This window comes from Mesoplodon densirostris, chromosome 19 (genome assembly GCF_025265405.1).
Source record: "Mesoplodon densirostris isolate mMesDen1 chromosome 19, mMesDen1 primary haplotype, whole genome shotgun sequence".
NCBI classification, from domain to species: domain Eukaryota; kingdom Metazoa; phylum Chordata; class Mammalia; order Artiodactyla; family Ziphiidae; genus Mesoplodon; species Mesoplodon densirostris.
The window spans coordinates 47,360,388-47,382,382 of NC_082679.1; the positions used below are offsets into that span (position 1 = coordinate 47,360,388).

Sequence of the window (21,995 nt, forward strand, 5' to 3'; positions counted from 1 at the left end):
AAAAAAAAAAAAAAAAAAAAAAGTTAAAATGATAAAATTTATGTGATGTATATTTTACCACAATAAAAAATTTTTTTTAAAAGAGCAATTACATGGGGTTGCCTTATTTTGACCATTTCCAAGTAGCTTACATTTACATTCTAATTGTCCCCTGTTGTAATTCTGCAAGAAACCATTTTACACACATTTCCCCACCTTGGGCCATTCTTTTTCTCTCCTGGCATGTTCCATGCACCTTATGTACCTGTTTCCTAACACTACCAAAGTCCCCACAACGTGGTGCTCCTGAAGCTGCGAGCCTTCCACCTGCAGCAAATGCCCCTTTGCCCTTCTCTGGCCAGCTGCACCACTGGGTGTTGGAGAGCAGGGAGGAAGGCTCTGACCCACCCATTTTCCCCTGAAACCAGCTACCCACCATCTTGCTGGGCAGGACCCAGGAAAAGACAGCATCAACACAGGGCGGTGGGCTGAATAACGGGCCTGCAGGGGTTAGGGGAAAGGGGAGGGAAGGGAAAGGAGAAAAGGGAAAGGAACAGCACTTCAAAGAATGACTCCCATGATTCAAAAGACTCTCAAACTGCCTGCTACCTCCTGCCGGGAGGGGACCTTCAAGGACCATCAGGAACAGAAGCTGTGTAAGCCTGATGGCAGGATTCCCATTAGACTAAAACCTGCACATTTGCCCAGAAAAATGGCAGCCCAAATAATCAGCTTCCTTACTTTAAGTGGAAGATGCTGCCAAAAGTTGGTCTCCATTCCCTTTACACCACAGCTGACCAAGCAGCAAATTACCCCAACTGCCCCCTCAGTCATCAATCAACATATGCAAATGCAACATAACCAGGAGTTTTCCTGACTTGGATGCCAGGCCACTTATCCTGCCCTGTTTAGAGGGGCCTGGCCTCTGCCCAACATCACATGTGATCCCATCCCTGGCATACAGGTTTCCTGACACTAAGATGAGGGCTTGTGTTTGAAGCACATGAGCTTCCTGGGTGACCCCCAACTGCTTAAAGTTACTGCAAATAGGGGAGGTCAAGGGTCATCCAGGAAGAGTATGCTTGGCCACCAGCAACAGAGCTCTGGTTCCACAACTTCCCATGGGAACAGGGAACTACTAAGGCACATGCACTCAAACACAAGTTGCTTATGTCTCTCCATAGGGGAAGCCTCTTCCACCTCCAGCAGCTAGCCCTCAACACCTCCCTGTAGACTCTGCCCCACAGGTGGGACAGTGTTTACCAGTGGATGGCCTGGGAGCCTCTGTACAAACCCCAGGGTCAACTTGAGAATCTGAGTAGGTAAGCTAAGGGTAGAGCACACAGAGGAGACCAATACCCACACTTGGATGTCATGCGCCCGTGAGTGTCAATGACGCAGGGAGCAGCCCCACAGAAGCCTAAGTTGCATGTTCATATGAGGTCAAGCTAAGTCAGTGTTCAAAGGGAATGAGTCCCAATTTTTCAAACACTGGATGATATTAAGTCTTTTCCAAAAGTATGATGTTCTAAAATTACAAAAAGATGCAGCCTTCCAGCAGGTCTTCATACACTTAAAACTGTTAACCAACCAGTCTAAGATCAGCAAAGAGCAGAAAAAAAACTATAAGGACCCTGTGAATATACTAAAAAAACAGTGAATTGTACACTGTGAGTGAATTGTACAGTATATTAAATTACTTCTCAAAAACACTCAACAAACTAGGCATAAAAGGAAACTATCTCAACATAATAAAAGGAAGGCCTTATATGAGAAACCCACAGCTAACATCATATCCAATGGTGAAAGAATGAGAACTTTTCCTCTAAGATCAGGAACAGGACAAAGATGCCTGCTTTCGCCACTTCTATTCAACAGAGTATTAGAAGTTATAGCCAAAGCAAGTAGACAAGAAAAAGAAATAAAAGGTATCCAAATTGGAAAGGAATAGGTAAAACTATCTCTGTTCACAGATGACATGATCCTACATGTAGGAATCCTATATTCCACAAAAAACTGTTAGTACTAACAAACAAATTCAGCAAAGTCACAGGATACAAAATCAACACACAAAAAGCAGTTGTGTTTCAACATAAACACTGAACAAAGGAAAAAAGAAATCAAGAAAATAATTCCATTTACAATAGCATCAAAAAGAATAAAATACTTAGAATTAACTTTACTAAGAAGGCAAAAAGCTTGTACACTAAAAACTAAAATGCTGCTGAAATTTTAGAAGACAGAAATAGGAAATTCCCTGGCAATCCAGTGGTTAGACTCAGGGCTTTCACTGTTGGGGCCCAGGGTTTGATCCCTGGTCAGGGAACTAAGAACCAGCAAGCCATGCGGCAGAGTGAGTGAGTGAGTGAATGAGTAAATAAATAAATAAATTTTTATAAATAAATAAAATTTTAAAAAGACACAGGGACTCCCCTGTTGGTCCAGAAACTAAGACTCCACACTCCCAATGCAGGGGGCCCGGGTTCAGTCCTTGGTCAGGGAACTAGATCCCACATGCTGCAAATAAGACCCAGCACAGCCAAATAAATAAATAAAATATTTAAATAAATAGTAAAAAGAAACAAATAAATGGAAAGACATCTGTGTTCATGGATTGGAAGACAATATTGTTAAGATGTCAATACTACCTAAAGCAATATACAGAATCAATGCCATCCATTTGGGAAAAGAAAAGCTGGGGACTTCCCTGGTGGTGTAGTAGTTAATAATCCGCCTGCCAATTCAGGGGACACAAGTTCAATCCCTGGTCCAGGAAGATCCCACATGCCACAAGCAACTAAGCCCATAGTCCACAACTACTGAGCCTGTGCTCTGGAGCCCACGAGCCACAACTACTGAGCCCACGCATCACAACTACTGAAGCCCGGGTGCCTAGAGCCCATGTTCCGCAACAAGAGAAGCCACCATAATGAGAAGCCCGTGCACCACAACGAAGAGTAGGTCCCGCTCGCCACAACTAGAGAAAGCCCGTGCACAGCAACGAAGACCTAATGCAGCCAAAATAAATAAATAAATAAAAATAAAATAAAACTAAGAACCAAGAAATAAACTCTCCTATATGTGGTCAACTGATTTTAATAAAGATGCCAAGACGATTCGATGGGAAAGTGATAGTCTTTTCAACAAATGGGACATCTGGATATCCAAATAGATACACAACTGGTGCTGGGACAACTGGATATCCACATGCAAAAGAATGAAATTGGGACTTCCCTGGTGGCGCAGTGGTTAAGAATCCACCTGCCAATGCAGGGGACGCAGGTTCGAGCCCTAGTCCGGGAAGATCCCACATGCCACAGAGCAACTAAGCCCATGCGTCACAACTACTAACCCTGCGCTCTAGAGCCCACGGGCCACAACTACTGAACCCTGCGCACCTAGAGCCCATGATCCACAACGAGAAACCACCACAATGAGAAGCCCGTGCACTGCAACGAAGAGTAGCCCCTGTTTGCCACAACGAGAGAAAGCCCTCGCACAGCAATGAAGACCCAATGCAACCTAAAATAAATAAATTTATTTTAAAAAACAACAAAAAAAGAAGGAAGTTGGACCCTTACCATATACCATATGCAAAATTAACTCAGAATGGATCAAAGTCCTAAATGTAAAACCTAAAACTATAAAACTCTTCGAAGAAAACAGAGGAGAAAAGCTTTACGACATTGGAATTGGCAATGATTTCCTGGATTCTTTGGACACCCAAAGCACAGGCAACAAAAGAAAAAATAAATTGGACTACATCTAACTTTTGTACATCAAAGGACTGTCAACACAGTGAAAAGTAACCAAAGAAATGGGAAAAATATTTGCAAATCATATACCTGATAAGGGTTTAATATCCATGATATACAAAGAACTCTTACAATCAACAACAAAAAAACAAGCAACTCTATTAAAGTGGGTAACGGACTTGAATAAACAAGAGATACACAGGGCCAATCAGCACATGAAAAATGCTCAGCATCACTAATTATTAGGAAATACACATCAAAACCACAATGAGATACCATTTCACACCCTTTAGTATGGTTATTATCTAAAAACCAGAAAATAACAAGTATTAGTGAGGATGTAGAGAAACTGAAACCCATGTGTATTAATGGTGCATCCACTGTGGAAAACAGTATGGCAGTTAATTATATGGTAATTCAAACACAGAATTACCATAAGATCCAACAATTCCACTTCTGGGCATATACCCAAAAGAATTGAAAGCAGAATTCTAACAGGTATCTGGACACCCAAATTCATAGTGGCTTTGTTCACAATCAGCCAAAGGTGTATTAAAAAGAAATAACAAGACCAAAATGGAGTTATCTGCCCCTAGGACAGCAAACCAAGACTTCACTGCACATCAACTATACCTCAATTAAAAAAAAAAAATTAGGGCTTCCCTGGTGGCGCAGTGGTTAAGAATCTGCCTGCCAACGCAGGGGACACAGGTTCAAACCCTGGTCTGGGAAGATTCCCACATGCCGCGAAGCAACTAAGCCCGTGTGCCACAACTACTGAGTCTGCGCTCTAGAGCCCACAAGCCACAACTACCGAGCCCACGTGCCACAACTACTGAAGCCTGTGCACCTAGAGCCCGTGCTCCACAACAAGAGAAGCCAGGACAATGAGAAGCCCACGCACCGCAACGAAGAGTAGCCCCCACTCACCGCAACTAGAGAAAGCCGGCACACAGCAACGAAGACCCAACACAGCCATAAATTAATTAATTAATTAATTAATGAAAAAAAATTAATTGCACTTTGAACCTCTCTCAGGAATGTGACCTTTAAACAATCAATCTGAAATTTCCTGATTAGCACTACTGAGGTAATCTGCATGATAAAACCCCACCATTCCCTTCCTGCAAAAGATGTCCTGCCTAAAACAATCCTTCTTTTCTTTTGCTAATAACTTCCTTGCCCCACCCTCCTTCTGCCAGATAAAAACCTTTCCTTTTGTACAACCCCTTGGAAGGAGTATCTCTCTACTTGCTAGATGGGATGCTGCCCAATTCATGAACCGTTGAATAAAGCCAATTAAATCTTCAAATTCACCAGTTGAATTTTTGTTTTTTAACAGGTAGAAAGTTTCTATTGATGAGTGGATAAACAGAATATGGTATATACACACAATGGAATATCATACAGCCTTAAAAAGGAAAGAAATTTGGACATATGCTACAACATGGATGAACCTTGAGGACACTATGCTAAATGAAATAAAATTCATAAAGACAGGAAGAATGGTGGTTGCCAGGGTCTAGGGGGAGGGGAGAACAGGGAGTTATTGTTTAATGGGTACAGAGTTTCAGTTTGGCAAGATGGAAAAAGTTCTGGAGACAGATGATGGTGATGGTTGTACAACAATGTTAATGTACTTAAGGCTATTGAACTGTAAACTTAAGAATGATTAAAATGGTAAATTTTATGTTATGTATTTATATTTTACCACAATACAATAAATGAACACATATCAGAACAACTGTTTTAAAAAAAAAAGGTTCAAGCCCACTATCACCAATTATAACATTTGTTATTACATAAAGTCTTTTCCTCTCTTCAAGCTTGGTCATTTAGGGTCCAGGGAGATAATATCTTTACCTGCCTTTTCCAAGGTGTCATCTCTGGCCAAAAACCCAGCATGTGAATATGAGTTTATTTGGTTCTGATATCTCCCAAACATCAATCCCTCAACCCAAATATACAAGCACAAGAGATGGAGCCTAAGTCTGCAGGCTCCAACCCTACATCTCATGCCACAGTGGGGAGAACAGATGCTGTGTCTGCTGCCCACTTCAGGATGCAGGGGCTATGGGCTGGAGCCCCCAGCCCTCAGAGGAAAAGCAAGAGTCAGTGCAGTGCTGGGCACATAATGGACATTCAACAAACGCCTAGGGTTCATCCATTCACAGGTTGGTAAAGAATTTTATCACCAAAGTCACAGGCTCTCTCCCAGCCACATTTCAATGGGAACCTCAGCTTCTAGGTGGTATGAGGTCATGACAGAGCTATGTGACAGATAAGTGAGCTCTGAACTCAGTCACAACATCCCCAGTACTATTCTCCCCTCTTGCTGACATTGGACTTCAGCTCTGTGAAATTAAATGACTTACAACCACAGACCTAGTGACATAACAGGCACAAGGGAAGTTCACTTCTCCATCCACTCACAAAAAATCTAGGTAAGACCTGAGGTTTCCTCTCAATCACCAATGAGGGGACTTTCCTGGTGGCACAGTGGTTAAGAATCCTCCTGCCAATGCAGAGGACATGGGTTCGAGCCCTGGTCTGGGAAGATCCCACATGCCGCGGAGCAACTAAGCCTATGCTCCACAACTACTGAGCCTGCGCTCTGGAGTCCGCGAGCCACAACTACTGAAGCCCACGTGCCTAGAGCCTGTGCTCCACAGCAAGAGAAGCCACCACAATGAGAAACCCGCGCACCACAACGAAGAAGAGCTCCCACTCGCCGCAACTATAGAAAGCCCGCCCACAGCAATGAAGACCCAACACAGCCAAAAATAAATACGGAAATAAATAAATTTATTAAAAAGAAAAATCACCAATGAGTAACGTGTAGTGCCTTGCCAGGTCCTGGACTGATGTGGTCCCAGCTCTCCGATAGGTTGCCATGAATGAGGCAAAACAATAAGGAAAAAATACCCAAACCCAAGTATGTTCACCTTTGGATCTAAGAAGCAGGAAGAATGACGTTAAGAAGTCACCCTGACACTGCCTCTCCTCCGTTGATCTCTGGTGGCACTTGAAAATGAATGGGTTGTTTGCTGCTGTTGGGTCCTTGCTAAAGTTGTAAAAACAGGTGTGATAAATGTCTCTTCATAGAGGCCTCCGTAGTCACCCATTCCACAAAGATCCTCTGTGCCTAGTACAGCGCTGGGGACACAAGAGTGGATTCCCTGCCCTGGAACAGTTTCCAGTGCCAAGTCAGGGGTGGGCCAGAGAATCAGGGTGCAATGAGTGGGGGGTTCCCAGAGGAAGCGAAGGCTGAGCCAAGACCTAGTAAAGGAGATGAGGGGGAAAAAAAAAAAAGGAGCTTGTTCCACGCAGAAGCAACAGAATGTGCTGAGGCGTAGAGGCAAGAAAGCAACCCTGTGGTCAAGGAAGTGAGAGGAGTTCAGTGTGGCTGGGTCACAGCTTGGGCAGACCTAAAAAGAGCCAAAGCTGGAGCCGGAAACAAGCTATTCACACACAGCCTGCATGCTAGCTTAAGGAGTTTGAACTTCATGGGAGGTCACTGGGAAGCTGCAGAAAGGGTTTAGAAAGGGCGCAACTGATCAAACATCTGATATTTGAAAAATGGATTGAAGAGGCAAAACTAGAGGCTACCAAAATCATCCCAGTGGAAGATGACAAGGCTGGACAAGGAAAGAAACAGTGGGATGGCAAGACGTGGAGAGAGCCAAGTGTTCTTTAGAATACGGTGAACTTACTGGGTTGGGGAGGAGCTGCCCAGGACACATCCCAACACAACCAGTCACCAAAGAAAGGGCAATTCTGAGACGTACTTGGAAAGTTTGGAGCCTAAGTGCCGGTCAGTAGCAGCCTTGCTCCAGCTCTCCTCCAAGCCTTTACACTGTGCACAAACAGCTGAACAGGAAACATACCTGCATCAGAGCAAATAGATCGGACAAACCCAGATTCAAATCACCTCTTCACCATGTGCCCAAGGGCACATCACTTGGCCTGTCAGAGTCTGCTTCCTCAGCTATCACCATGAATCCAGAGAGCCCTCAGGGCAGCCACTGAAATGAGTGGACAACCCCACTGTCCTCTAGTTCATGCACTGGAGGCTCTTCTAGTATTGGAATCTGGTAAAGGAAAGTAGGCCATCCTTGAAGGCCTGGATCTTGGGACATTTAAAAACAAATGCCTGTTTACATGGGACTGCCAAGGAGAAAGAAGGTGGGCATTTGCTTCCTTCTTGGTAATGGGTCAGGCAATGCTAGGAACACTAATAGACACAGGCTGCCACGGTCTCCTGGGAGGGATGCAACAAGGGCTCTCACTCCCCAAGCTGGTGACAGGCACAGACAGAGCTTAGTTCCCCACACTTCACATCTCCACTAGAGCTTTCTTTTCAAGTAGCAGGATATACCTGAGAAGCTTGGGCGAACAGTTATTTACCCCATAAAATGACTGAAAGTAAGGTAAACCCATCTGATTTACTCCTTTCTTCTAATATGGTAGCAAAATAGAAAATAGCGTTTGTCAAGAGAGGTGAAACAGCCAGTAAGTGTAGAGGGACAACAGACGAGCTCTCATGGCAGAGAGGCCGTGAGTCAGCCTCTACCTTCTCAGTCTCTATTCTTCACCGCAAAAACCACAACATGGGCTAGAAGAGTGGCTCCGCCTCTCTGTCAGGCTCCAGAGAGAAGAGGGCTGGGTCAGGATCTCCCAGAGAGCAGGAGAGAAAAGAGCCGCAGCAGCAGCAGCAGCCGTGGCCCTCGGCTGACCACACAGCCAGGTCCACCCTGAGGCAGCAGGTCCAAACTGGGGCCCTGGAAAATGCCCAGCCTTGAGAATGGACTGGTCGTCTCTGGGGTCCGTGCTGCCCTCCATCCGCCTCTGCTGACTCTCCCACAAAAGCAACAGTCCGCTGAAACCACTGCAGTCACGCACAGAGTTGTGAGCACGTTCCAGGCAGCTTAGATTCTTCTTTTTTCTCTTTAGTTCTCCAGATTTTCTACAATTAGCATAAATTATTTTGATAATCATAGAAAAATCATTTTCAAGAGCCAGCTGATGGCTGCATAATGAGGAGGTTGCTGGCTCTCACCCATCAGACTCTCCCTGCATTGTCCCAGGGCAACATTTCAATGCCAGAGAGGCACAATGAGGGACCTGGTTTTCATGGTCAGCTCCTCCGTATACTCACTTCCCTGAGCCTTGACAGGAGGGCAGAATCTGCATCAGAAGAGCACACCTTCAGAAACAGCAAGAAATGGTCAAAATCCACGCTCTGTAGAGGAGCTGGGGCTCCTGGTGCATCCCAAGCATAACCCAGAGGAGACCCTCAGGAGACCCCGCTGAAGTGACACAGCCTCAGCACAGCTCTAATTGACTGGAGAGTCTTCCATGACCCAGGCAGGCCTGGGGGTAGACACAGGACAGGACCTCAGAAAGCAGGCCTCTGGACTCTCACACCCTTTGAAGATATACAGCAAGGCCTGGAGGGAGGAGACCACCCCTTTGCTGTAATCCCCCACCTGGTCCTCAGAGATAGCTTGGAGCGCTCCACGCAAGGAACCTCTTTGGCAACAAGTCTGACATTCCCTTCCTCCCTCCTGAAGAGAAGTCCCTGAAGAGTTTTAAAGTGACAGGGACACTTTGCGGCACGGCTCCAGAGACAACATCCCAGATCCTGAAGCCTGGTCTCAGACACTGCAGCCTAACTCAGGACTGTGGGTCTTTGATTTCACCCCACATCTCAGGTTCCCTATCAGAAGAAGAGAGGTTGGACTAAACGGGCTCCTAAGCACCTTCCCAGCTCTGGCCTAGAGACTTCGGTTCTTGGCAGAATAATGTCTGGGTACTGTTGCAAATGTGCTGTACCCAGTTCCAAGCCCAAGATGGGGCAGACCCTGGAAAAGCAATCAAAAAGCCATCAAGAAGACATCAAAAGAAAAGGAAATTATAGATCAATATACCTTCTGAAGAGAGATGCATAAATCCTCAACAAAACTATAGCAAACCAAATTCAACAACATTAAAAGGATTAATATCACGACCAATTGAGATTTATGCTAGGAAATCAAGGGCAATTTAACATAAGAAAATCAATCAAGGCACTTCCCTGGTGGCACAGTGGTTAAGAATCCGCCAGTCAATGCAGGGGACGTGGGTTTGAGCCCTGGTCCAAGAAGATCCCATGTGCTGTGGAGCAACTTAAGCCCATGCGCTACAACTACTGAGCCTGTGCTCTAGGGCCCGCAAGCCACAACTACTGAAGCCCGCGTGCCCTAGAGCCCACACATTGCAACTACTGAGCCCATGCGTCACAAGTACTGAAGCCAGTGTGCTCTAGGGTCCACGTGCAACTACTGAGCCCGCGTGCTGCAACTACTGAAGCCTGCGTGCCTAGAGCCCGTGCTACGCGACAAGAGAAGCCACTGTAATGAGAAGCCCACGTACCTCAACAAAGAGTAGCCCCCGCTCACCGCAACTAGAGAAAGCCCACACACAGCAATGAAGACCCAATGCAGCCAAAAGAAAAAAATAAAGAAAATCAATCAATATAATAAACTTCATTAACAGAAAGAAGGAAAAAGAAAAACACATGATCATCTCAATTGACAGAAAAAGCATCTGAAAAATCCAGCATCCCTTCATGATAAAAACACTCAGAAAACTAGGAACAAAAGGGAACTTCCTCAACATGATAAAGGGCATGTACGAAAAACTCACAGCCAACATACCCAATGGTGAAAGACTGAAAGCTTTTACCCTAAGATGAGGAACAATACAAGGATGTCCACCTTTCACTACTGCTATTCAATACTGTACTGAAAGTTCTACTCAGACCGATTAGACAAGAAAAAGAAATAAAAGGCATAAAAATTGGAAAGGAATAAGTAAAACTATCTCTATTTGCAGATGACATGATCCTATATCTAGAAAATCCTATATATAGGAAGTCCCAAACAATATACAGAAAGCTTACTAGACCTAATAAACTATCTAAACTATCTAATAAATAGCAAAGTCGCAGGATGCAAAATCAACACACAAAAAGCAGTTTCAATATACTAACACTGAACAATTGAAGGAGAATATTAAGAAAACAATTCCATTTACAATAGCATCAAAACAAACAAAGAAACAAACAAAAAAAAAAAACCCTTAGGAATAAATTTAACCAAGGAGATGAAAGGTTTGTATACAAAAAATTATAAAACATTGCTAAAAGAAATTAAAGAAGACAAAAATAAATGGAAAGACATCCCATGTTCATGGACTGGAAAGCTTAATATTGTTAAGATGGAGAGTATTGTTAATATACTCTAAATTGATTTACAGATTCAACACAATCCCTACCAAAATTCCAACAGTCTTTTTTGTAGAAATGGAAAAGTCAGTCCTCAAAATCCATATGGACTTGCAAGGGATCCCAAGTAGCTAAAACAATCTTGAAGAAAGAACAAAGTTAAAGGATTCATACTTCTCAATTTCAAAACTTACTACAAAACTACAGTAATCAAAACAGTGTGGTACTGGCATAGGTGGACATATAGACTAGTGGAATAGAATTAAAAGTCCAGAAATAAATTTATACAGCTGAATTACTTTCAACAAGGATGTTAAAAGTCCTTTCAATGGGGAAAGAATAGTCTCTTCAACAATTGGTGCTGGGACAACTGGATTTCTACTTCATATCTTATATAAAAATTAACTCAAAATGGATCAATGATCAAAATACAAGAGCTAAAACCATAAAACTCTTAGAAGATAACATAGGGGAAAAGATTCATGACCTTGGTTTAGGCCATGGATTCTTAGATATGATACCAAAATCATGAGCACCAAAAGAAAAAAATAGATGAACTGGACTTCATCAAAATTAAAACTTTTATGCATCAAAGGTCATTATCAAGAAAGTGAAAAGAGGGAATTCCCTGGTGGTACAGTGGTTAGGACTCCGCACTCCCACCACAGGGGGCACAGGTTCGATCCCTGGTCAGGGAACTGAGAATCCACAAGCTGCCCAGCGAGGCAAAAAAAAAAAAAAAAAAAAGTGAAAAGACAACCTAGAGAATGGGAGAAAATATTTCCAATTCATATGTTCTATAAGGATCTACTATTCAAAATATATATAGAATTCCTACAACTCAACAACAAAAAGACAAACAACTCAATTATAAAATAGCCAAAGGACTTGAATAGATGTTTGTATCGCCAAAGAAGATATACAAATGGCCAATAAATACATGAAAAGATGCTCAACATTACTAGTCATTAGGAACTGCAAACCAAAACCAAAATGAGATACTAATTCACACCTAAGATGAGGAAGGAAGGGAGGGAGGAAGAAAGAAAGAAAGAAGTTGTTGGTGAGGATGTAGAGAAATTAGAAACGTCACACATTGCTGGTGGGTATATAAAATTGTATAGCTGCTTTGGAAAATCGTTTGGTGATTCCTCAAAAAGTTAAACATTGAACAATCAAGCAATTCTTTTTTTTTTTTTTTTTTGGCCATACCATGGGGCTTGTAGGATCCTAGTTTCCTGACCAGGGATCTAACCCGGGCCCCCTGCAGTGGAAGCACAGAGCCCCAACCACTGGACCACCACGGAATGCTAATCAAGCAATTCTTTTTTTTTTTTTTTTTTTTTAGTTTCTGCTTTATAACCAAGTGAATCACAAGCAATTCTTAAGTGTACACTCAAAAGAACTGAAAAGACGGTCACTTCCCTGGTGGCAAAGCGGTTAAGAATCTGCCTGCCAGTGCAGGGGACACGGGTTCAATCCCTGGTCTGGGAAGATCCCACATGTCACGGAGCAACTAAGCCCGCGTGCCACAACTACTGAAGCCTGCGCGCCTAGAGCCCATGCTCCACAGCAAGAGAAGCCACCACAATTAGAAGCCCGCGCACCGCAACGAAGAGTGGCCCCCGTTCACCACAACTAGAGAAAGCCCGCACACAGCAACGGAGACCCAACACAGCCAAAAATAAATAAATTTATTTTTTTAAATGGCTAAAATGGTACGTTTTATGTTATATTTATTTTACCATACATACACACACACACACAGTGTCACCAAAAACACACTTATGGCCCTGCAGGCCAGCATTAGCCTCATCTGGCTTTTCCGGACAAGACAAGTAGGGCTTGGCAGAGCTCAGTGGAAAGCATCAGAGTATCCTGGCCTCATGTCAGGGCCGGAAGAAAGAAGTCCCTCGCCATAAGCACACAGCAGATGACAAGAGTGAAGAACACAGAACTACCTCTTTTTACTTTTCATCCATTTCTCCTTAGAGGGAAGGTGGATTTTATGGACTGGCAAGCCCATAGACACTTTTAACAAATGTTGCCAATGACTATGGGACCTGAACTTTTTTTTTTTGGCTGTGCCACAAGGCTTGCGGGATCTTAGTTTCCCAACCAGGGATCCAACCAGGGCCCTGGCAGTGAAAGTGCCAAGTCCTAACCACTGGACCACCAGGGAATTGCCTGAACATTTTTAATTTAAGTTCCATCAGCTGAATGTCTCCAGGCCCACAGAGCTCTGGTAGGAAGTGACAAAGAGGAGAGAAGAGACAAGCTCCTCAGCCTCAGGGCTGAGATGGCTCTCGGGGGCTGCAGGAAGGTAAGCTCTGCCGTCAAGCCTCTCAGGTCAAAGGGCCAGTCACCACTGCCCCGTCCCCTGCCTCAGACCCCCCAAGGAGCTACTGGAATCTCATTGGACAATTTCCTCTTAACATCTAACACATAAGCCACAGCTCGCAAGGCTGGCAATCTTGTCTCTGTCAGAACCTGCCCCAGATAAGAAATCACAGCCTCCACAACAGAGGAGATCTCTGGGGTCGTGGTTACAAAACGGTCCCTGGGAGACATTTCAGGAGAAACACCAACTGACATTTAGGTCTGAAATGAGGGCTAATATTTGATGCTGGGGATTTTACTTCCTGGTCTGACGGGCCTGCTTAAAGCCACAGTCCTTCATGACACCAGCTACAGTGTACAAGCTGCTCCTCTAGCAGCCACACCCCAGCCCTGCCCCTCTACCAGGAAGCCACCCAGTCACCCACTGAGCCCAATTCTGTGCAGGCCCCCCCACTGAGAGAAAGGGTATTAGATGAACGGACCCAAGCCGGTACCATCCAAGAAAGAGCAAGCCTGAAGGCAAAGGGACCATGAGACAGGATATGCTCGCAGGGAGGAACGTGGTTCTGAATGTGTGTCTAGAGACCCTCATGCATACACTACCACCAGCACCATCAAAACACCCAGTGAGTCCACAAGACAGGAAGGGGCGGAACAGCCCCCATGGGTGGCCCTAGGCAGGTTTATTCACAACCCTGCATTCTGGCTCCTTCCCTAAAGAATCTCCTGGGAAACTCAAGTACCGAGACTTAAAAAATTCCAGAGCTTACCACATTCCAAAACCAAAGACACTGCCCTTAACTAGAGGGTATAACAAACGGGCACCCCACCTGAATGTGAGAGGGTTCCCACCAGACCCCACATCCCGTAAGCTTTGGACCCTAACCTCTCTGGCCCTGTGTAATTGTAAAGCTGGAGCAGAGCTCAGTGTGGACACAGCAAATGCTCTTAGGTCCTAAGATATTACCCTTAATTAGTTACAGGTGTTCATCCAGAAACTGGCCTTGAGTTTGCTGGTTTGTAACCTAGCATCTTTCATTATTCTCAGCACGGGGTCTTAGTCAAGTAACCTACCATTACGTGGAAACTAAGTCCTAATGATTTTGAAAGCTTCAAATTCCATGTAATAAACTCCTTCCTGCTTAAAATATCTGGAATCGTTTCTGTTTTCTGCACTAGTCTCAAACGATATAACGTACATAATGGCAATAACCTGGATTTGTTTAAACCTGCATCTCTCTGTCCCTTCTGCTATCTATTGATATTTTAAAAATGTACACCATGTCAGGTGTTACAAGAGCGAATGTATTTCTTTACAGTTTAAAAAAAATTATAGGTAAAATAAAAAAACATTTTGGTTAAAAAAAAAAAAAAAGGCAAGGCTGGGCTTCCCTGGTGGCGCAGTGGTTGAGAATCTGCCTGCCAATGCAGGGGACACGGGTTCGAGCCCTGGTCTGGGAAGATCCCACATGCCGCGGAGCAACTGGGCCCGTGAGCCACAACTACTGAGCCTGCGCGTCTGGAGCCTGTGCTCCGCAACAAGAGAGGCCACGACAGTGAGAGGCCCGCGCGCCGCAATGAAGAGTGGCCCCCGCTCGCTGCAACTACAGAAAGCCCTCGCACAGAAACAAAGACCCAACACAGCTAAAAATAAATAAATAAATAAATTTATTTAAAAAAAAAAAAAAAAAGGCAAGGCAAATGTAACTACCAATAAACTGCTCGCACAACAGTTGATATTAAAAGAGAGCATTCTATAAAATAGCCCATGCCAATTTCAGACACATGGTTTTGTAGACCAGGTTATAACCAGTTCTGCTCAGCAAACCGTCCCCTCTACTTCTTTCCTCTTGGTTCAGCTCTGCCTCGGCAATGTCCTCTAGAAGAGACAAGCTGAGCCCTTGGACCATCTGGGCACAACTGCCCTTCTCCTCTCTCCACTGCTTCTCATCTTAAATCGTCTCTATCCTGAGGACCAGTAGGTTTTGTCTCATGATGCAACTCTGACCAAAAGATAGCAGCTGCCTGGTGCACTGTGCAGTGAAAAAACATCTGGGGCTCTGTCTGGACAAGAACGAATGCTGCTATCAATCCGTAACATTTGCCATGCAAGCTGAGTGGACAATGGGGGTATTTGAGCCTTGACACTTGTCACCCATAACCTAAACTTCCCTGAATCCCAGGCCATCTCTAAGGTCCAAGAGGTAGGAGAGGAAGAGAGTGTACAAGGAATGCTAAGACTTACCCCTCCCCCACTTCCCTACACAGTCCAGAGCATCTTTCACTGGCCCCTTCATGGCAGGGGGCTGGGCCCTGTTCCAGCACCAAGTCCCCTTGTCTCATTTCTAGCAAGAGTCACAACCTCACAATTCAATTACAACAGAACACCAAGGATCCTAGAACTAGAAAGACATTTTATGTGGATTTTAAACAAAATTTCTAGGGAGGCAGAGGAACATCCTTGCATTTTGACACAGTGTTATCCACCCCTCTCCTAGTTATCAGTCCCTTCCTTCTAACTTCTGACCACCCACTCTGGGCCCTTGATTCCCTCCCAATGGTCCCAGAATAGGATGGCACACAGTGCCTGTCATGCAGAGCTGCTGAGACCAGCCTCCTGTGCTCCACTCGGATGAGCTCCTTGTTTCCCCTCTAACAGGGAATCTCCCTTACCTGGTGACTCATCTAGGGAAAAGACCAGGGAATTCCCTGGTGGTCCAGTGGTTAGGACTCTGCGCTTCCACCGCAGGGGGCCCAGGTTCAATCCCTGGTCAGGGAACTAAGATCCCGCAAGCTGCATGGTGCGGCCCCCAAAAAGAAAAGAAAAGACCAAACATTCCCGAGAACAAACAATAATGGGGGTGGGGTAGGCATGAAGTGAATTTTAGGAATTTCTCTAGAGGCTGATCCTTGACCAAGGAAGTCCCCATTTATGAAGAAAGAAGCCATACTCCTCACTCTCACTTCGAAGTTGGAGCCTGGGTGGTGACATACAGTGGGCAGGGAGGTTTCAGGGAAGCCCAGATGTGCTCAGGGCAGGAACAGGTCTTACCAGAAAGGAGGACGCCATGTGGACTCCAGTCCTCTCACTCTAGGCCAGAGCTGCACCTCAGTACACCCACCCAACTAGACCGGGGCTTTAACCCCCAATACAGGTAAGCAATACAACACTCCAAGCTGCTCCAGAGCCCCAATACACCACATCTCCAGAAACAGTGCAATGTGTTACTAGGGAGAGATGCAGCCCAAAGCTCAGCATCTGCCCCTGAGGCCATGAGCACTGGGGGGATGTCGGTGAGAACGGGGCACAATCACTGTTTGTACCTGCCTTGGGCAAAGACAGCACCTACTTCTCAGAGCTGGCAGGACAGGCCTTCTCCAGGTCCACAGATGAGCACCAAATTTCTCAACAGCACTGTACAATGCACAGAGACTGGAGTGGGGGCCCCAGGGTGAGAGGCCAGCCACAGGCCGTCTCTAGACTGGAGGGCCTGCGCTCAAGTAGCTCTGCAAACCAGAAACATGGCAGGTGAGATCTTAACTGGGTGAGTGGATCTCTGAGTCTCCATGAAAAATCATGGACAATGTTGTCTTTCAGATGGGACTTAACAAAACCAGAGTACCAGAGAATACCAGCCACACACAGAGGCATTCCACCTCCGAGAAGCCACTATGGCTACCAGTCTTCAACATCCTACCTATGCATCCCACCATACAGGAGAAAGGCCAGCCAAGAGAGAGAAGAGACAACTGCTGTAGGAAAGCCATGCCCAGAGTCAAGGACCTAAAGTCACTGGCCCAGGGGTTCCCTGGTGACGCAGTGGTTAAGAATCTGCCTGCCGGGGCTTCCCTGGTGGCGCAGTGGTTGAGAGTCCGCCTGCCGATGCAGGGGACACGGGTTCGTGCCCCGATCCCGGAGGATCCCACATGCCGCGGAGCGGCTGGGCCCGCGAGCCATGGCCGCGGAGCCTGTGTGTCCGGAGCCTGTGCTCCGCAACGGGAGAGGCCACAGCAGTGAGAGGCCCGCGTACGGCAAAAAAAAAAAAAAAAAAAGAATCTGCCTGCCAATGCAGGGGACACGGGTTCGAGCCCTGGTCTGGGAAGATCCCACATGCCGTGGAGCAACGAATCCCGTGTGCCACAACTACTGAGCCTGCGCTCTAGAGCTCGCGAGCCACAACTACTGAAGCCCATGCATCTAGAGCCCGTGCTCTGCAACAAGAGAAGCCCACAACGCAACAAAGAGTAGCCCCTGCTCTCCACAACTAGAGAAAGCCCACACGCAGCAACGAAGACCCAACGCAGCCAATAATGAATGAATGAATGAATAAATAAATAAATAAATAATTCTTTAAAAAATAATAAAAATAAAGCCACTGGCCCACACCGGACAGGAATCTCAGCCAGAGGGGCCTGGCTGAACCAAACCAGCAGAGTTTCTTCTCCCCTATCCACTCTCAAAAGTGCAGGCAGGGGACTTCCCTGGTGGTCCAGTGGCTGAGACTCCATGCTCCCAATGCAGGGGGCCTGGGTTTGATCCCTGGTCAGGGAACTGGATCCCACATGCCCCAACTGAGACCCCAAGCAGCCAAGTAAATAAATAAATAAATATCAAAAGTGCAGGCAGATCCAAAGTCCTCGTACATTGCTACTGCCCTCAGGATAAGCCCAAGCTCTCTGGACAAAGCACATAAGGTATTTCTGACCTAGCCCCTGCCTACCTCATGCCCTGTGTTCCACGTCTTTTTTTTTTTTTTTTTTTTTTTTTTTTTTTTTGCGGTATGCGGGCCTCTCACTGTTGTGGCCTCCCCCGTTGCGGAGCACAGGCTCCGGACGCGCAGGCTCAGCGGCCATGGCTCACGGGCCCAGCCGCTCCGCGGCATATGGGATCCTCCCAGACCGGGGCACGAACCCGTATCCCCTGCATCGGCAGGCGGACTCTCAACCACTTGCGCCACCAGGGAGGCCCAGTTCCACGTCTTTGATGCACTGTTCCTTTCATCTAGAGCATCGCTTCTCATTTTGTCCATCTGGAACCCTCCAACCTATCCTTCCAGATTCAGCATCATCACCTCTTATATGAAGCTTTCCCCAGACTCTCAGGTACAGGAGGAAGTCCAACCTCTGGGCCACCCTTGGGTACAGCACACACCATGGATGGGCTTTTTCTACACCAGCCTGTGAGGTCATGTGCACAGGCCTATCTGCCTCCTCTCTAGACAGGCCTCAGGCCTGTGCTCCTGGGGCCCAGGTCTGGGCCTGGGACAAAACAATGGGTGCCTCATTGTCATGTGGAGAATTAATGGATGAGCACATTACTGCCTGGCCAAAGGAAGCTGGCTGCAAGTGAAAGGAAAGGCAGGCTGGCTGTGGCCAAAGGGCCACAGGGCCTGGGCCTGAGCACCAGATGCAGAGGAGAGGAGAGCGCCCGCATCCCACCCCCGCAGCTCCATCCAGTGCTCTAGCCCAGGCTTGCTGTTCTTGGGTAGAGCCACTCATCACATGTCAGGAGGCCGCCACCACCGCCGCCGCTGCTGGGATGATGTTACAGTCTATTTTGAGGGTCACACTGGAGCATCTGTCAGCCTAGTCAGCCACACCCTCCATGTGTCATCACTAAGAGCTGGAGACACCCAAAGGTCCATGAACTCTGCCTGAGCATGTCATTTCCCCAGGGACCCTCAGTTTCAGGGCCTCCTTGGCTTCCTAACAAGATCAGCCCAGATGCCCTTATCTCCTGGCACCAGTGGCAGGGCTCTGATGCCTCCTCACCCCACCAGATCTGCTCCTGGGGTTCCCAGCTCTGGTGACTCGGCAAATGCAGCTGAAGCCCATCAGTCTAAGCCTGGCTCTTAGCTCAAAGATAACCCCTCCTTCTCCAGCTCTCCCTCATATTTGAGGAGCGCCCAGAAAGCCCAGCACCCAGATGTCAAGCCAGTTACCAACCAGGCTCATATTAGGCCCAGCAGGTCTCACCTGCTGAGAAACTCCTACTCATCCCTCAAAACCATGCCCAGGCTCTGCCACCTCTTATAGAGGGCCTTTCAGTGGACTCTCTACAGAATAGGCCAGAGGCTCTCTGAGGACAAGGCTGGCCTGTGCAGGCTTTACTGTTGTTCTCCCTGTACCTAGCATGCACCTGGCACACAGAAGGTATGAATCAGTATAACCCTTGAAATGAAACCTTTCTAATTAGACAAGCTTAGTGTGTTCTGCTACAAAAGACATCGTCATAACAAAGGCCTTTCTGGAAAACAATGACACTGACAACTGGGTTCATAAACACCTTTTACAAAGGAGGCCTGTACTCAAATCTACAGAAAAACAAGTTTACAGATTCAATGGGATGGTAAGTCAGTCGAGCCCAGTGCAGAGCACGCCACACTTCTCTGGGCCTACTCAGCACTAAGCACCTTTCAGCTCTGTCCCCTAAGAACACTGTGATCCCCTAAGGGTCCAACTGGACATTCCCTCACTCTACCCAGGGAAGGAATGCAACAGGGAAAGGCAGCAGCAGCATGGACACACGTGTATGGGATCAGGTGTGAGCATCTGACAAGTCAGGCTACTCCACTGCACCCTAAGCCCCACAGCCAGGGCAGGTCACCAAACATCCCAGGGGCTCAGGGCTCACCCACAAAACAGGTACATCATCATCTGCTCCAGCCACTTTCCAGGGATGCTATGAGGATGGAAGTAAATAATACAGGAAAGCTACATAACTGGTTAGCACCTGGGTCATGGACCAAACACCTTCAACACTGATGGGAAACAGGAAACGAGCTGATCATTGTCTGCCCTGGAACTGCCCTTGGCCTCCTGAAAACCACACCTGGCCCATCTGGCTATATCTTAGCCATGAGAAGGCTTTCAGGGATTCCATAAAGAGGCCATAGGTGACATTCACACACCTTTCCTCTGACAGTGGTCAACTGAAGCAGGCCACCACAAGCATACATGACCTGGGACCTTTCTAAAACTGAGATTTCCAGGTCAGCTTAACAGCTATACTTACCTCATGTAAAAATGCTGGGAAAGTTGGGAAAAGATGCTCAACTTTCTTTGGATTGTAGGAAATACCTATAGTAAGGCGATCTAACGAGATACAGGGCCTTTTCCAGCAAGATCCACTTATGACTGAAATGTTAAAAGCCAGGTGAAGGAACCCAGGTCTCCACATTTAAACTGAAATGTAGAGACCTTCTGAAGAACTGTTCTTGTCTTTTATTAGCTCGCTGTTATCTACGATTAAGGACTCTGGAGAAAATAAGCCGTTTTCCTCCCTACAAGTTTAGGAGATGCCCCTGCATTTCCTTGGCAATATGAGACTGCAGCGCCAACATTTCCGTCTACACTGTAACTAGGTTTGCAGTGTTTGTTTTAAGAGGCCGTTCTCATTCACACTAGTTCTAGCACATTAAATACATGTGCTTTTATTAGATGGTGGAAAGGGAAAATAGAAGATTTAAAGCTCTCCAATAATATAAACTTCCTACCTGTAAATGCTCTATATGGGAATAAAAGTAAAAGATGCAATAGCTTGCCACAATCAGAACTTCAGAATCATAGAATTCTGGGATTACAGGTAGCTTAGATGCTGGCCTAGCTCCCCACAGTACAGACAAGGAGATCAAAGCCCCATGACCTACCCACAACCACAGAGCCCTGCCCGGCACAGATGTTACAACTTCACTGAGGAAGCAGGCAAAGCTCCAATTCCAGCAGTCTTGCCCCCAGCAGAGCCCCTTGGCCAGGCATTTTGCATGTACCACAAGGGGAACAGTCCCTAGGAGAGAGGAAGTATTCTGAATGCTCAAGAACACACATCAGTGTTGGAAGGAAGGTCGTTGGTGGGGTTCGCAAACTACCCCCACCAGACCTAAGGTCTGATGAGGAAAACCTTTCCAAAGCAGCTAAAATTATGTTACTTCACAATTTAAACACCTGCTTTGTGACAACGGCCAGAAAAAAAGGGAGACTAGGAGAAGAAAAGAAAAATGAAAAATCTCCCCTCTGATTTCCTGTATCTGCTTAGATCACCCTAAAATAGGGAGCCTCCCTAATGCTGACTTTAACGAGGACCTTCCTAAAGCTGATCCAACTGGTGTTCAAGTCCCTGGACTGAAAAACAAGTTTATGAGTAGCAAGCTCATCTGATTCTGACCATGTGCATGCTGTTTACCCTAAGATGACGGACCAGTGGCTGCCACAGCTTTGATGAATGCTGCAAAGACTCTACTATCCCTTTGAAGTCTACAGGGGCCTCTACCATGACTAAATGCCATAAAAAGGAACCTTGAATACAGCAAGAGTGTGAAAGGAGAGAAGTCACAAACACCACACAACAGTGGGGGAACTCCATTCTGGACAATGATTTGTTAATGTAAACTTGTTGTTTGTTTCCCTGACCTGTTGATGTATCTCATTACACTATCACTAAAGAGAAGCCCCTCCTCTATAAAATGTACCTATTTGTCATCAAAAGCTGCTGCTTAGACCAGGCCATGCCCACAGCCAGGTAACAGACGTATCCGCTATTCAACCCTTTGCAGCCCAGGCCAATGCAGCTCAGCAGCTCATACCAGTCACAGGTGTCAACCAGGAGACCTCAAACTCTGACCACAGGAACAGTTCAGTGTTGGGGGAAAGAACGT

General features: G+C 46.2%; 1 protein-coding gene and 1 non-coding gene across 3 annotated transcripts in view; one reads left to right on the top strand and one right to left on the bottom strand.

The window, feature by feature from the left end:
* Positions 1–21,995, bottom strand: part of RANBP10 (RAN binding protein 10) — a 66,540-nt gene that overhangs the window by 43,375 nt on the left and 1,170 nt on the right. The window lies entirely within an intron of this gene.
* Positions 16,048–16,120, top strand: TRNAG-UCC (transfer RNA glycine (anticodon UCC)). The gene has a single exon. It is a non-coding gene; the product is annotated as a tRNA-Gly (tRNA).